Consider the following 13779-nt stretch of genomic DNA (forward strand, 5'->3'; position numbering starts at 1 on the left):
CATTTGGAAAGGCATAGATTTATTAGGGATAGTCGGCAGAAGAGGCCATTTCTTACAAATTATTGAACTCTCTGAGGAGGTAACAAAGATAAGTAATGAAAGTAGGATAGTGAATGTTGTCTAATGGATTTCAGTAAAGAATTTACTGGTAAATCAATTGGTAAACCTCTTGGTAAACCAATTTAGCAGATAAAGGTTTATTGAATACATAGTGACTTGGTAGATTGGATTCAAAACTAGCTGTGCTAGAGAAGGTAGAGGGTAGTTGTGGAGTGGTGATATTTTGTCGGGAGGTGTGTGATCAGTGATATTTGACAAGGATCAGGGCTGTGACCGCTGCTGTTTATGATATGATTTTGACAAATATGTAGGTGAGCTTAAAGTAAATTTGGAGAAGTCATAAAGATTGATATGATTATTTTATTTGCTGCATGCAATATTGGTACTGTGTTGGACACCTTGGTTCCTGGGGAACATTGTTCCATTTCACTGTATGCGGTTGAATGGCAATAAGCTTGAACTTGATGGAAATGTGAATAGCGAGGAAGGTTATCAAAGGATACAACAGAATGTAGATCAATTGGAAACATGGGCAGAGAAATGACAGAAGGAGTTTAATCAAACAAGTGTGAGGTGTTGCACTTTGGTAGGTCAAATCCAAGAGAAAAGTACACAGTAAAAGGCAGGACCCTTAGGTGCATTGATGTGCAAAGAGATCTTGGACTGCAAGTCCTTAGCTCCTTGAAAGTGCAACTGAAGTTGTTAGGGTGGTAAAGAAGGCTTACATCATATTTGTTTTCATCATTTGTGGAGCTGACATTCCCTACAAATGTCAGGAAATGATATTATGGTTGTAGTCTTTTGTTAGATCACATTTTGATTATTGTCTGTAATTCTGGTCACCACATTAAAGAGAGGAAATGAAGGCATTAGAGTATGTGCAGAAGAAGTTCACCAGGGTGTTGCCTCATTTGGAGTCTTTTCTCTGAAGACTGAGGAGTAACCCAACAAAAGTATATACAATTTTTGAGAGGACTAGTTAAACTAAACTAACACACTATTGGATGGTTCTCCACACCTGTAGTGTGAAATCAAGTTAGGAGTCAAACCAATGATGAGAACTAATGCTGAGGGTAGGTTTTAGTGTGGGATTCTTTTGCTATTCCAATGTGGTACCGAGAGAAGAAAGTATTGCCAAATAAATGCTGAATTGAGTCTCTGACTCCATTTCTGGATGGATGCAAAACTTCATTGGGAATTTTTACACAGCAAACTTCAGTAATGTTGACTAAATGATACTTATCCTTTGATCAACATCACTGAATAGGTTATTTCATTATAACGCCATTGCTGATTTTGGGAGATGCCAAATTTTCTACAGTACAATAGAAAATGTGCATTAAAAGCAGTTTGTTGGGGTGAAAAAGATTGATGGGTCGAGGATGTGAAAAGCATTTTGTAATTGTAATTTTTTTCAAACCTGTTATTCATTCATGCATGTTCACAAAATGAGCAAACCTTTTCATCTATTATAGCAGGATGATCTGACTAGATTTCAGTTTTGCTCTGGCCTTAGAACAATATTGCACATTGTGTAAGCTTGGCATCTTGGAAAAACTGATAAGTCATTCAGGTTTACAGGTCACTTTGGAATCAGCTTCAGGAAGCCTAGGTCAGTTGGTCATGAGTGGTGGAGTTACTCAGCACAGAAAGAGGTATTTTACCCTAACTCATCTATGCTGACCAAGGTGCCTTTCTGATCTAGTCCCACTTGCCCACATCCCTCAAAACTGTTTCTAAGAATGAATCAATCCAAATACCTTTAAAACACTGTAATTGCATCAATGTCTATTACTTCTAGCAGTTTATTCCATATTTCCAATTCCCTCTATTTATAAGTTGCTCCTCATGTTCACTTTAAATCCCCATTAGGAATACAAAGGCATAGTTCATTGAAAATGGCATCCTAAGCCAATAGGGCGGTAAAGAAGACATTTGGCATGTTGGCTTTCATTGATCAGGGCATCGAGGATAGAAGTTGGGCAGTTATGATGCAGTTGTTAGTGAAGTTGCATGTACTATTGTGTACAATTCTGGTCACCTTATCATACACAAATGGGTGGTGGGATGTCTCCACGAAAGGAGTTGTATAAGGTGTTTATTCCCTCCACTATCCTGCAAGTTACCCTTGGGCAAGGTGTAACATCAACTTAACCCCCCCCCCAACCCATCCCAATCAGAGTCACGTGAAGCCGTGCTGGATGGCCATATGAGCAGCAGCTGGTGCACATCACAAGTCCTGGCTATGCAAATAATGATGCCAGCTATATAATTTCTGAAGAGTATCAATAATGGCTGGGATCACTCATCTTGTAGAGACACTGCCCAGTAGAAAGATTTGTCAAAACAATCATGGTCATGGAAAGACCATGATCATCCAAGTCATATGACATGACACATAACAAATGAGCAAACAAATTATGACATTATTAATTAGGTGAAAATGTAGAAAAGATTTGCCATGATGTTGCCTGGACTTAGGGGCTTTGAGTTACAAGAAAGGGATGTGTAGACTAGAACTTTATTCCTCCAAACATGGGAGATTGGGGAGTGACCTGATAGAGATATACAAGATCTGGAAAGGCATAGACAGAGTGAAAAAAACTGTAGATTTTTTTTCCCCAAGGAGTGTGTGCTAAAAACAAGAGGGCATAGGTTTAAGGTCAAAAGTGAGAGATGTAAAAGAGGCACTGGGGCAACTTCTTCAGACAAAGGACAGTGCATATTTGGACTGGACTTCCAAAAGCAGAGGTTGAAGCGGGCCCATTAGCAATATTTAAAAGCCATCTAGACAAACCATCATGGATTGGAGAAGCTTGGACAGCAACAGGAGAAACAGAGACAGGTGAGAATAGCTAGCTGCGTGAAACAGTCATCATGTAGAAAATGGGCCTTAGTGTTTTCTTTCCAATGCTGTATGACTAACATACAAGAATAATTGCTTTGGCGTACTGCTGTATTTTTTGGAGGCGCATATGACACCTTCATCTGCAGGAAGTCTACACTGAAGGACATTTTCAGTGCCCAGCAATGCCTGAAGGGATGAATCCTGGGAAACAAGACTACACTCCATCCCCTGACTCTTCACATTATACTCCTCTGGAAAGATAGCAATAGAGCATAGAATCAACAATGCACAGGTCATGGAGACAGAAAATATGCTTACTTTCCTCATGATGAGATTTTATTGCCTGAACCATTCAGTGAGAACTCCCTTGAATGCACAGATGCTGGGCTTTGTTGTGCAGTTCAAGTTACTAACAGAACCAATGGCTGATTTCACTTGAGCACAAGGTGATCTGGAACCTAAGGGCAATAAGGCAGATCCAGAAGAACAGAAGCAGGATAATGAGGAAACCAAGGTGTTCATCTCCCATAGCCTCACCTGCTGAAATGGCAAATGGGGAATAGATTGTTGACGTTGGATATAAGGTGTGATGAACCACTTATAAACAAATCATCCCAGTGTTCTCTTCATCATTATTACATACATTGTACACTAATAATCAGGCAGAAGGGTCCAGAGGACTTGTAAAAACTCCTCACACCCTGCTTTGCGGGGCCACCCACAGAAATTATAATCTCTGAATTTCTAATCTGTTTTGGTTACTTTAATGACATAGTACAACATCTTTCTATTTCCTGAAGGGTGGTACCTTGCTTAAAAGCACTCAGACCTTTCCTGTGTAGATCCCCACTTTGCAAGTGTAACATCAGTGCACAGAACACCTTGACATCATTCAGCAGTGCTCTATTATATTCAGAGAGGGCATTGCAGCCAGTATCACTTAATTTTTCTTTAATCTGGTAGGTCTTCTGATACTTATCTGGGGCATCTTATCTTTGATAAGATGTGTTAATGTTGAATCAGTTTCCTTCTCACCTGCGGTCTCTGATCCCTTTGTACCAGCCTGCATGGCTTTGGGGACATGGACCACAGTCGCAGGCACTTTATATTGAAGGGATTGGCTCTGTGTAACATCCTCTCAAACACTTCACTAAATCAGTGTTGAAGGGATGAAACATCAGTCGCATTGATGCATTTAAAGGATAGAGTTGAATTGTTTGGGCCTGCGAATGAAGAAATTGCCATGTTTTGATTCTTTTTACTGCATGTATTATGGATGAAGTATATTCTTGGAGACTGTGTTGTTGTATGGCTCCTGGGGGAGTTTGCTAAGAGCTTATTATTACACAGCAAAGTGTCAGGTCCTGTGCTAAATTGAGTGAAGTCTTGATGGGAACTACACAAGTTTCATTTCAGCAGTTGTTTCTAGACATGAACTGCCCCTAATAATGTTTCAAAGTGGATTTTGGCCAATTTGGTGTTTTTTTAATATGCCAGGAACCTTGACTTCAGGGCTGGTATGCCACAAGTAAGTGCAATCCAATATCTAGTCATACATTCCCTGCTTGAGTTTAGTTCCTCTTCATACTTTGGTTTCTGTGTCCAAACATTAATCCAGTAGAGATTAGATTTCTTTTAAAAAATGTCCACACTGCAGTGAAGTACAATTACAGCAGCTAAGTGACAAAGTGAGACCCAAAGCAGCGTGAAAGCTGTTCTTTAAATAGAGAAGCTAGCTCGATTAATTTTATAGAAACCTGGAGATTAGAAATCGAATTTTCCTTTATGTTTTATTTTCCTCACTTTTGACAAAGTAGGATGGATTAGGTGGAGATTAATTTCACAACAGATTTGAAATATTTGAAGATTGCTCTCAAGGGTGTTACCATCATTCCTCTTTACAAATGCTGATGTACTGAATATAGATTTGCGGTATGAACTGAAACAAGATTACTCACACAAATTTCTTCAGGATCCTAGACTTGATTTTTGTAAACAAAACTGAACGCTGTATATATAAATTGCACATTAGATTGCATGATAATACATCATTTTCATTATATATTGCCTGCCTTCCTTGACACTTAGATAAACGAAGTTGATTGTAACATTCAGAAACATGGATGTAAAAGCCAAGCTAATGACCAGAGATATCTTCAGGAAACATTTACACATCTTGCAGAGAGGGTGTTGAGATCTGAAAATCCTTTTTTTTTCGAAAAGCAAACTGTCATTATGATGTTTCACAATTTGTTACAATTGACTGGATCTTCTGAACTGCCTGCCTTTACTGCCATCTTGTGGTGTGTAAGAAACAATGCTCATGGGTTGATGTGAGCAAGAATTTGGTTTCCTTAGAACATATCTTCATTGTGATTTAACAGCCTTGACCCAGATGAAATGTGGTGCAATAGCAATACACACTAGAAATTTCAACACACTAACAGATAACAGTAGAAAGAGCTTAGGAGAATTAATGGTGCCTAACTGCAACTCCTTTGCTTGCATCTTTGCTTTGCTCTATTTCCATCTTTAGTATCTCTATTTTTCCCTTTCAGGATTCTTTTGAAGACCCTGACCTGGAGTTACATACTGACTTCGGTTCTTCATGGGAATGGGACCTGCTCTCGGGGTTTCACAACTGGCCGTTGTTCAGCACGCCAAGTGCTCAGCCTAAGACATCAGCTCAGATTCAGAAGCCTAGGATCTCGGGGCTCTGGAGACAGGCAGATCGAGAGTCGGTGTCATGACAGGAGACCCGTGTGTCATGGGAGATGCAAGATCTATGGCTGTGTTCCCAGAGACCCAAGATCATTGGGTGCAAAGCTCAAAAAAAGCGATGCAACGGACTTGGAACATCATTAACCAGCAAATTGTTTGTTATGTCTCCCCTCTCGCTGTGAAACGGAGACACTTCTTTCTCCTTTATTAGGGAGAGAGAGAGCCTGTGGTATGTCGAATACAGAGTGAACGAGTAGTCTTTGGAGTACTGCAAGTCTGTGCCTTTGCTGTTGCTTTGCTCACGCTTGAGTGCTCGGTGGTGGGTGCTGATGGGTTTTTTTGCCGGTGGGGGGAGGGGAGTATCCTTGCTTGCTGCCGCTTATGCGTGGGAGGGTGGGGAGCTGGGAGTGACTTTGGGGTTCTAACATTTAACTGTCATCCATTCTTTGGGGACACTCCTATTTTCTCATGGTTGGTGGCAAAGAAAAAGCATTTCAGATATATATTGCACACTGTACATTTCTCTGACATTAAATGTACCTTTGAAACCTTTGAAACTTTTGAGAAGTATACGAGATGCTCAAATCAACTTTTAGAGTGTGAGGATTAATTTTCTATTGTGTGTTCTGGAAGGTACTGATGATTTGCTCAAAAGCAAAATTTTTTTTTTTGTAAAACGTCAGTGTCCATCTTAACAGATATCAAGGGACATATAAGATTGCCCTGCATACAGTAAAATGGTTAGGTGTAATTGTTGGAGCCCGAGGACAGCTTTTCTCTCTCCACATTTAAAGGAAATTAACCATTATTCTGGAACTGTGCTGCCAAAGTGAATGAGCTTCAGGTCAGGAAGCTACCATATCTTGGCGAAGAAATGTAAATTTAAGAAAAAACTTCAGATACTTGACTTCTGAAACGTTAATAGAAAATACTGCAAACACAGTACATCAGCTAGCATCTGTGAAGAGAAAATCAGAGCCAATGTCTAGGGCGCTTCATCAGAAGAAGTGAGAAGTGAAAAGAATTTCAATTTAATTTGAATTATTAACTTTGAGTCCAGTGGAGATGGCCAGTTGCACTAAATGAGCAGAATTCCAAGTATCACCTTCATTTGCCACTTTATTTTCAGTTTGATTGGAGTCAATGGAACTTACAATAGACAATGGAAGCCCTCCCCTCTATTGAGCACACCTACAGGAAATGCAGTCGCAGTAAAGCAGCATCCATCATCTGGGATTCCCGCACCCAGGACATGCTCTCTTCTCACTGCTGCCATCAGGAAGACGGTACAGGAGCCCCAAGACTTGCACCACCAGGTTCAGGAACACGTATAACCTCTCAACCATCAGGATCTTCAACAAAAGGGGATATCTTCACTCAACTTCACTTGCTCCATCATTGAAATGTTCCCACAACCAATGGACTCACTTTCAAGGACTCATCTCATATTCTTGATATTTATTATTATTATTATTTCTTTTTGTATTTGCACAGTTGTCTTTTGCAATCTGGTTGAATGTCCAGGCTGCTACAGTCTTTCATTGATTCTGTTATGGGTATTATTCTATAGATTTATTAAGTCTGCCCACAAAATAGATCTCAGCGTTGCATATGATGACATATATGTACTTTGATAATAAACTTCATTTGAACTTTGAGTCAGTGAAAGGTTGCCTATTTAAGGAATTTATTTTGGTGTAACTCTCACCCCAGACACAAGGTGATTTTTTTTTGTCACTGATGGAAGTTCAGTTGCAGAGCTCAAGCTGTTTGACATGGGATGAAAGGACAGAGAAGGAAAGGAGGAATTTTTAATTCTGATATCCACTTTTAAGGTAAAACCACATCCTGCAGACTTCTGTTTAGCGTGTAGATAAAGTCAGTATAATTCAAAGAGACATTTCTTGCTTTTTTAAAAGTTTCAGCTGGTAAGAAGTCCAGGAACTTGCCCTTCTAGTGTTTACATAGAAACTGGGAATTTTTGCAAAGAAGATATCAAGCAGTAAAAATAAAATAGAAAATAAAAGCAGAAAATACAGGAAGCATTTAGTGAGTTGGCAGCACTCATGGAGAAATCAATAATTAATGCTGTTAGAGTTGTGGAGAATAAGTGAGGCATACAACACAGGAATATGTCATTCCACCTACTGAGTCCATGACAACTATCAAGCACCCATTTCCACTAATCTTATAGTAATCCCACTCAAAGGTTCAAAGTATATTTATTATCAAAGTATGTATGCAGTATACAACCCCAAGATTCATTTCCCCCCACGCGCAAAGAAGTTCCGCAAATGTTAGCATTCATTTTAAGTCTAGAATATAAGAGAAAGGATATGATGCTAAGGCTTTATAAGGCACTGGTGAGGCCTCACCTTGAGTATTGTGAACAGTTTAGGGCCCCATATCTTAAAAAAGATGTGCTGGTATTGGAGAGGGTCCAGAGGAGGTTCACAAGGATGATTCCAGGAGTGAAAGGGCTATCATACGAGGAATGTTTGATGGCTCTAGGTTTGTACTCATTGGAATTCAGTAGGAATGGGGGGTGTAGATCTCATTGAAACCTTCAAATATTGAAAGGTCTAGAAAGAGTAGATGTGGAAAGGAAGTTTCCCATGGTGGGAGAGTCTAGGACAAGAGGGCACAGCCTCAGGATAAAGGGGCACATTTTCAAAACAGAGATGCGGAGAAATTTCTTTAGCCAAAGGGTGGTGAATTTGAGTAATTTGCTGCCATATGCAGCTGTGGAGGCCAGGTTGTTGGGGGTATTTAAGGCAGAGATTGATAGGTTCTTGACTGGACATGGCATCAAGGGTTACAGGGAGAAGGCTGGGCTCTGGGGTTGAGGAGGAGATAGAAAATAAAGGATCAGCGATGATTGAATGGTGGAGCAGACTCGATGGGCCAGATGGCATAATGCTGCTCCTATGTCTATGGTCTTATGATCAAACAAAAACAAATCTTAGAAACGGCAAAAAAGAAAAACGAGCGAAAAGCACAAAATATAAAACACAAAATTGAAAGAGTCCAGGCATATTCAGTTCAGAGTTCATTTCAATCTAGCTCTTTGTCATTTGTTATCCTTCTCACATTCCCATCAATTCCACTACTCACCTTCATATCAGCAACTAGATGCAAACAGCTATTAATCAACCAACCTGCATAATCTTGGGATGTGGGAAAAACTGGAACAGCCAGAGGAAACTTACTGGGTTACAAAGAGAAAGTTGTAAGTCCACATAGTCAGAACCAGTGGTCAGGATTGAACATGGCTCACCGGCGCTGTGAGACAGTAACTCCATTGGCTGCACCACTCTTTCATTTTTTGATCAATGTCCTCTCAGGTTAGAGAGAAATCTTTTTATCATTAAATACAGTAGGATAAAAAAAATTAGCAGCAATGAACAAAGGAGATGATATATTTGCGATAGAGTGGAAGGCAAAAAATAATTCCATTCAAAGGGGAAACATGGTATTATGCAGAAGGTGATGCTAAAAGACAGAATGAGTGAAGGGGTAAATGTTCATTGAGGAACCAATAACTGAACTTGAGATGTAAAAATATTGGAACAATAGTTACAGTCTAAAACTGTTAAAGTCAAAGTTAAGGCCAAAAACATACAGAAGTGTCAAAAATGAGAAGCTTAACCTTACATTGGAAGAGTGTAGGATTTTGATGACATAGCGATCAGAATAAGGATGAGACAGAGCTACAATGGTAAAAATTGTAAGTTCAGGACCGAATATAGATGTTCAGAAAAGTATCACCCTATTCATGTTGAATCTCTGCAGCACATAAGCAATTGTGTCATGTACGAAGTTGAAACACTAAAATTTGCATCACTGCTTTAGTTGTGAAGAACAAGTGTGATTGCCTTTTTTTAAACTGCTTTTATGGTGCTGCCGTGCCGGTCTAGAGACACTGGTTTCTGTTGCATAGCAACACAGAAATTGAGGCTGCAACATACAGCAAGGTTAGTAGTTAGGAAGAATCTCTTTCCAGATGGCTTCAAGTGAAGATGCTGCTTGCTTTGGAATTACAGTGAACTGTACATGATCCACAGTGTTTGTGATCGGTGGTAATGCGAAAGCAATTTCCAAAAGTAAGGCCACGTTAGTATATGGCTCATATGAGGCTTTCTTCTTTCAGTATAACTTACTGGAAAATAAAATAATGAATGTTGAAAAGGCATGTCCACACTAGCATATAAAGTGTATATTTTTGTCCTTTCTGTCCGAAAAGCAAAAGTTATGGACTATCTCATCTTTTTTCTCCAGTCCTGATAAAGGATCTTGCCCCAAAATATTGACTGTTTACCCTTTTCCACTGATGCTGCCTGGCCAGGTGAGTTCCTCTAGCATTTTGTGTGAGTCGCTCTGATTTCCAGCATTTGCAGATTTTCTCTTGTTTGTGTTATGGTGCTTACCTGGAATGATAATGGCTGAGTTTCCTTTGAAGTGAGTTGAGCCTTCTTTATACATCCTCCAACTTGTAGTATCCCATCAGAATCAAGAAAGAGACAGAGTTTACTAAGGGGTCCTTGTTTTGGGAGAGGTTCCTACTGCTCTTCCAATGCATAAACCTACCTTTGAACTCGGATTCTAACCTATGCCTGATTTAGTTGCTCTGCACTGAAAGGTTCATTACAGTTGTGCAAAGGCTGTCTTTGGCTACATCTGTAAAGGAATGAACAATGTGTGAAAGCAGGCAACTTCTATGGACAATTGCTCTAGTAATCAATGGCCAGCTTGAAAAAATGCTCATTGTGCACACTGGAAAGTTGGATTAGTGTTGGTCGACACTTGACGACATATTTCTACATCTGTCTTGGGGTTGGCTAAGTCAAAAATTTCCTGCCGACTATGTTCCTATTGAGGATCAGCATGAAATGCTCAGCCAGTTAACCATGAAGTGTGGGCAACCTGATTAGTTTGGAGCATGCTTATAGCATGATCACCCGTGTTGAAAACATAGTGGGATCAGTTGGCTCTTCTGGGTTGATCGCCTGATATGTTGGATCCTATAGTGTACATAGACATAGAACCTCCTTGCTTCATTAAATATACAGTGTAACAGACTGAAACTCTTGTCTGGTTCCTCAGTTATCATCTCTGTCACCTCAGTTCCTAGAACAATCAAATGGAAGCTCATTAGAGTCAAAATTTCAGAGACGCTTGGTCATTACTTAAAAGAAGACAAAAGAAGCTTGTAATGATATCGGGGGGTGGCTGGGGGGATATCTCTGACGAGGTAAAACCAGAGTGACCACAGAAGTAAGCTGGGGTGTCCACAGGGATAAGCTGTAAGCACAGTCTTCCAGTCAATGAGTGAACAGGAGCAGTTAGCGAGTGAGAACACAGGCAGGAGAATCTAGATATTAGAATTTGGGAAGTTATGAAATGCAGAGAGGGAGGATAGACACAAGGGGTCAAGCTAAGTATTTTCTCCACCCCCAGAGAGAACAAAAAACAAAGGCAACAAAACAAGCTGAGCTGGTATTACTGATGAATGACTGATACACACTGGGAAATCAAGTTCCTTGAAATTATAAAGTCAACATTGAATTTGGAAGGCTGAAATCTGTATAGATGGAAAATGATGTGATGTTCCTCAGGTTTCATTGGGCCTTACTGTGACAGTACAGGAGGCCACAGCCTGATAGGACAGATGGGAAAGGGATGAGGAATTAATGTGGCAGGCAACATAAAGCCTAGGTTCATCACTGTGTGTATCAGGTGTTCCATGAAGTGATTCCCTGACCTCTGTATGGTTGGAGAAGAGACCACATGGAGAACATCAAGTGCATGGGACTAGATTGGAAGAAATGCAGGTTAATCGCTGTTTCATCTGAAAAGACCTCCTTGGACCCTAGTTGGTGCGAAGCGAAGAAGTGAATAGAGTGCTGCTTCAGGACTGGAAAGGAAGTGGGGAGATGCCAGAATAAAAAGGTGGGGAGGAAGGGAAGAGGGACTAGCTAGAAGGTGATAGCGAAGCTAGGTGAGTGAGAAAGATAAAGAACTGGAGAAGAAAAAATCTGATAGGATAGGAGACTGGACCATGGAAGAAAGAGAAGGAGGGACACCAGGGAGAGGTGCCTGGCAAGAGAAGAGATAACAGGCCAGAGTAGGGAATTGAAGAAGAGGGAAGGGGGAGGGAAAAAAATTACCAGAAGGAGAAATCGATGTTTATACTGTCAGATTGGATGATACCTAGACAGAATATGGGGTATTGCTCTTCCACCCTGAGAGTGGCCTCAGCATGGCAAAAGAGGAGGCCATGGAACAATACATTGGATCAGGAATGGGAAGAGGAATTAAAATGGTTGGCCATCAGGAAATTCCACTTTTGGTGGATGGAGAATGGAGAATGGTGAGACTCAATGTAAATTGGTGGACTGCTTTATCAAGCACCTCTGCTCCATCCGCCAAAAACATAATTTATCAGTGGCCATCCATATTCCATCTAGCTGGCATTCAACCTGATGGCATGAATTTCAATTTCTCCTTCTGGTAATTTTTTTCCCTACCCCTTCCCTCTTCTTCTCGTCCCAACTCTGACCTCCTAACTCTTCTCCTCACCTGCTTACCACCTCCCTCTGGTGCCCCTCCTTCTCTTTTTCCCATGGTCTACTCTCCTCATCTATCAGATTCCTTCTTCAACAACCCTTTACCTTTCCCACCCACCTGGCTTCACTTATCACCTTCTAGCTAGTCCTCTTAACCTTCCCGCACCTTTTTATTCTGACATCTTCCCCTTCCTTTCCTGCCCTGAAGAAGGGTCTCAGCCCAAAACAGCAACATTTTCATAGATGCTGCCTGATCTGCTGAGTTCCTCCAGCATTTTGTGTGTGTGTTACAATAAATTAGGGCTGATTGCTGACATATCCCAAAAATAAATGAATTTACATGAACAAAATCGGAATATTGCTGTTACTCCAAGGCTAGAACAGCAAGATCTAGAGAAATGTCTGATCAAACAACTAGAACTTCAATAATGGAGCTCTTCGAAGGGGTTGCAGCTGAGGCCTGTTCACAATGTACATTAATGGTTTGGAAGAGGGAACAAAGTGTAGCGTATTGACATTTGCTGATGACATTAATTTAAGTGAAAAGCAAGTTGTTCAGAGAATGCAGAGTGTCTGCAGAGAGGTATAGAGGAAGCAAGTGTGGCAGATGGAGTACAATATTGGGAAATGTGAGGTCATCCAATTTGGAAGGAAAAATAGACGACCAAATTATTATTTAAATGATGAAAGATTGCAACATACTGTTTTGTAGATGGATTGGCAGTGCTTGTGCATGCATAACAAAAGGTTGCCTTTTTAGATGCAACAGCTATGAAGAAAACAAATGGAAAGCTGGTCTTCATGGCTAGGGGGATTAAGTTTAAGACCCAGGAGGTCATGCTGCAACTGCACAGGGTACAGGTGAGGTCATATCTGGAGTACTGCATGCAGTTTTGGTCTCCTTACTTGAGGAAAGATATAAGGAAAGCTTTGGAGGTTTACCAGGATAATTCCAGAGCTGAGGGATTTAGCCTATGAGGAGAGATGGAGTCACCTAGGACTACACTCACTGGAATTCAGAAGAAACGCAGGAGATCTTATAGAAACATAAAAATATCAAAGGGCTAGAAAAAGGGATAGAAGAAGAAAGTTATTTCCACTGTTGGAGACTAGAACTAGGGGACATAGTCTCAAGATTTTTGGGAATAAGTTTTGGAAGAGTATAGGAGAAACTGTTTCTCCCAGAGAATAGTGAATCTGTAAAATCTTTTGCCTACAGAAGCAGTAGAGACTACCTCATTAAACATATTTAAGACAGTTAGATAGATTTTTGCAGGCCAGGGGAGTTAATAGTTACAGGGAAAAGGCAAGTTGGTGGAGCCAAGTCCATGACCAGCTTAGTGATGATCTCATTGAATGTTGGAGCAAGCTCAGTGGGCTGGATAGCCTACTCCTGCTCCTGTTTCTTATGCTCCTTTGTGATGAATTCGGCGTCAGGGATCCAAGTTTACAAAAATACTTGGTTCTCAGAGAAGTACCTGAAAATGTTCCTAATAGAAATGAACAACTGAATGTGGGTTTCTTTCCTTTCTGCTAAACCAACTATAATTGAAAGGAAATCAGAAATTACCAATAATATTTAGT

The sequence above is a fragment of the Mobula hypostoma genome, chromosome 5, assembly GCF_963921235.1.
Source record: "Mobula hypostoma chromosome 5, sMobHyp1.1, whole genome shotgun sequence".
NCBI lineage: Eukaryota > Metazoa > Chordata > Chondrichthyes > Myliobatiformes > Myliobatidae > Mobula > Mobula hypostoma.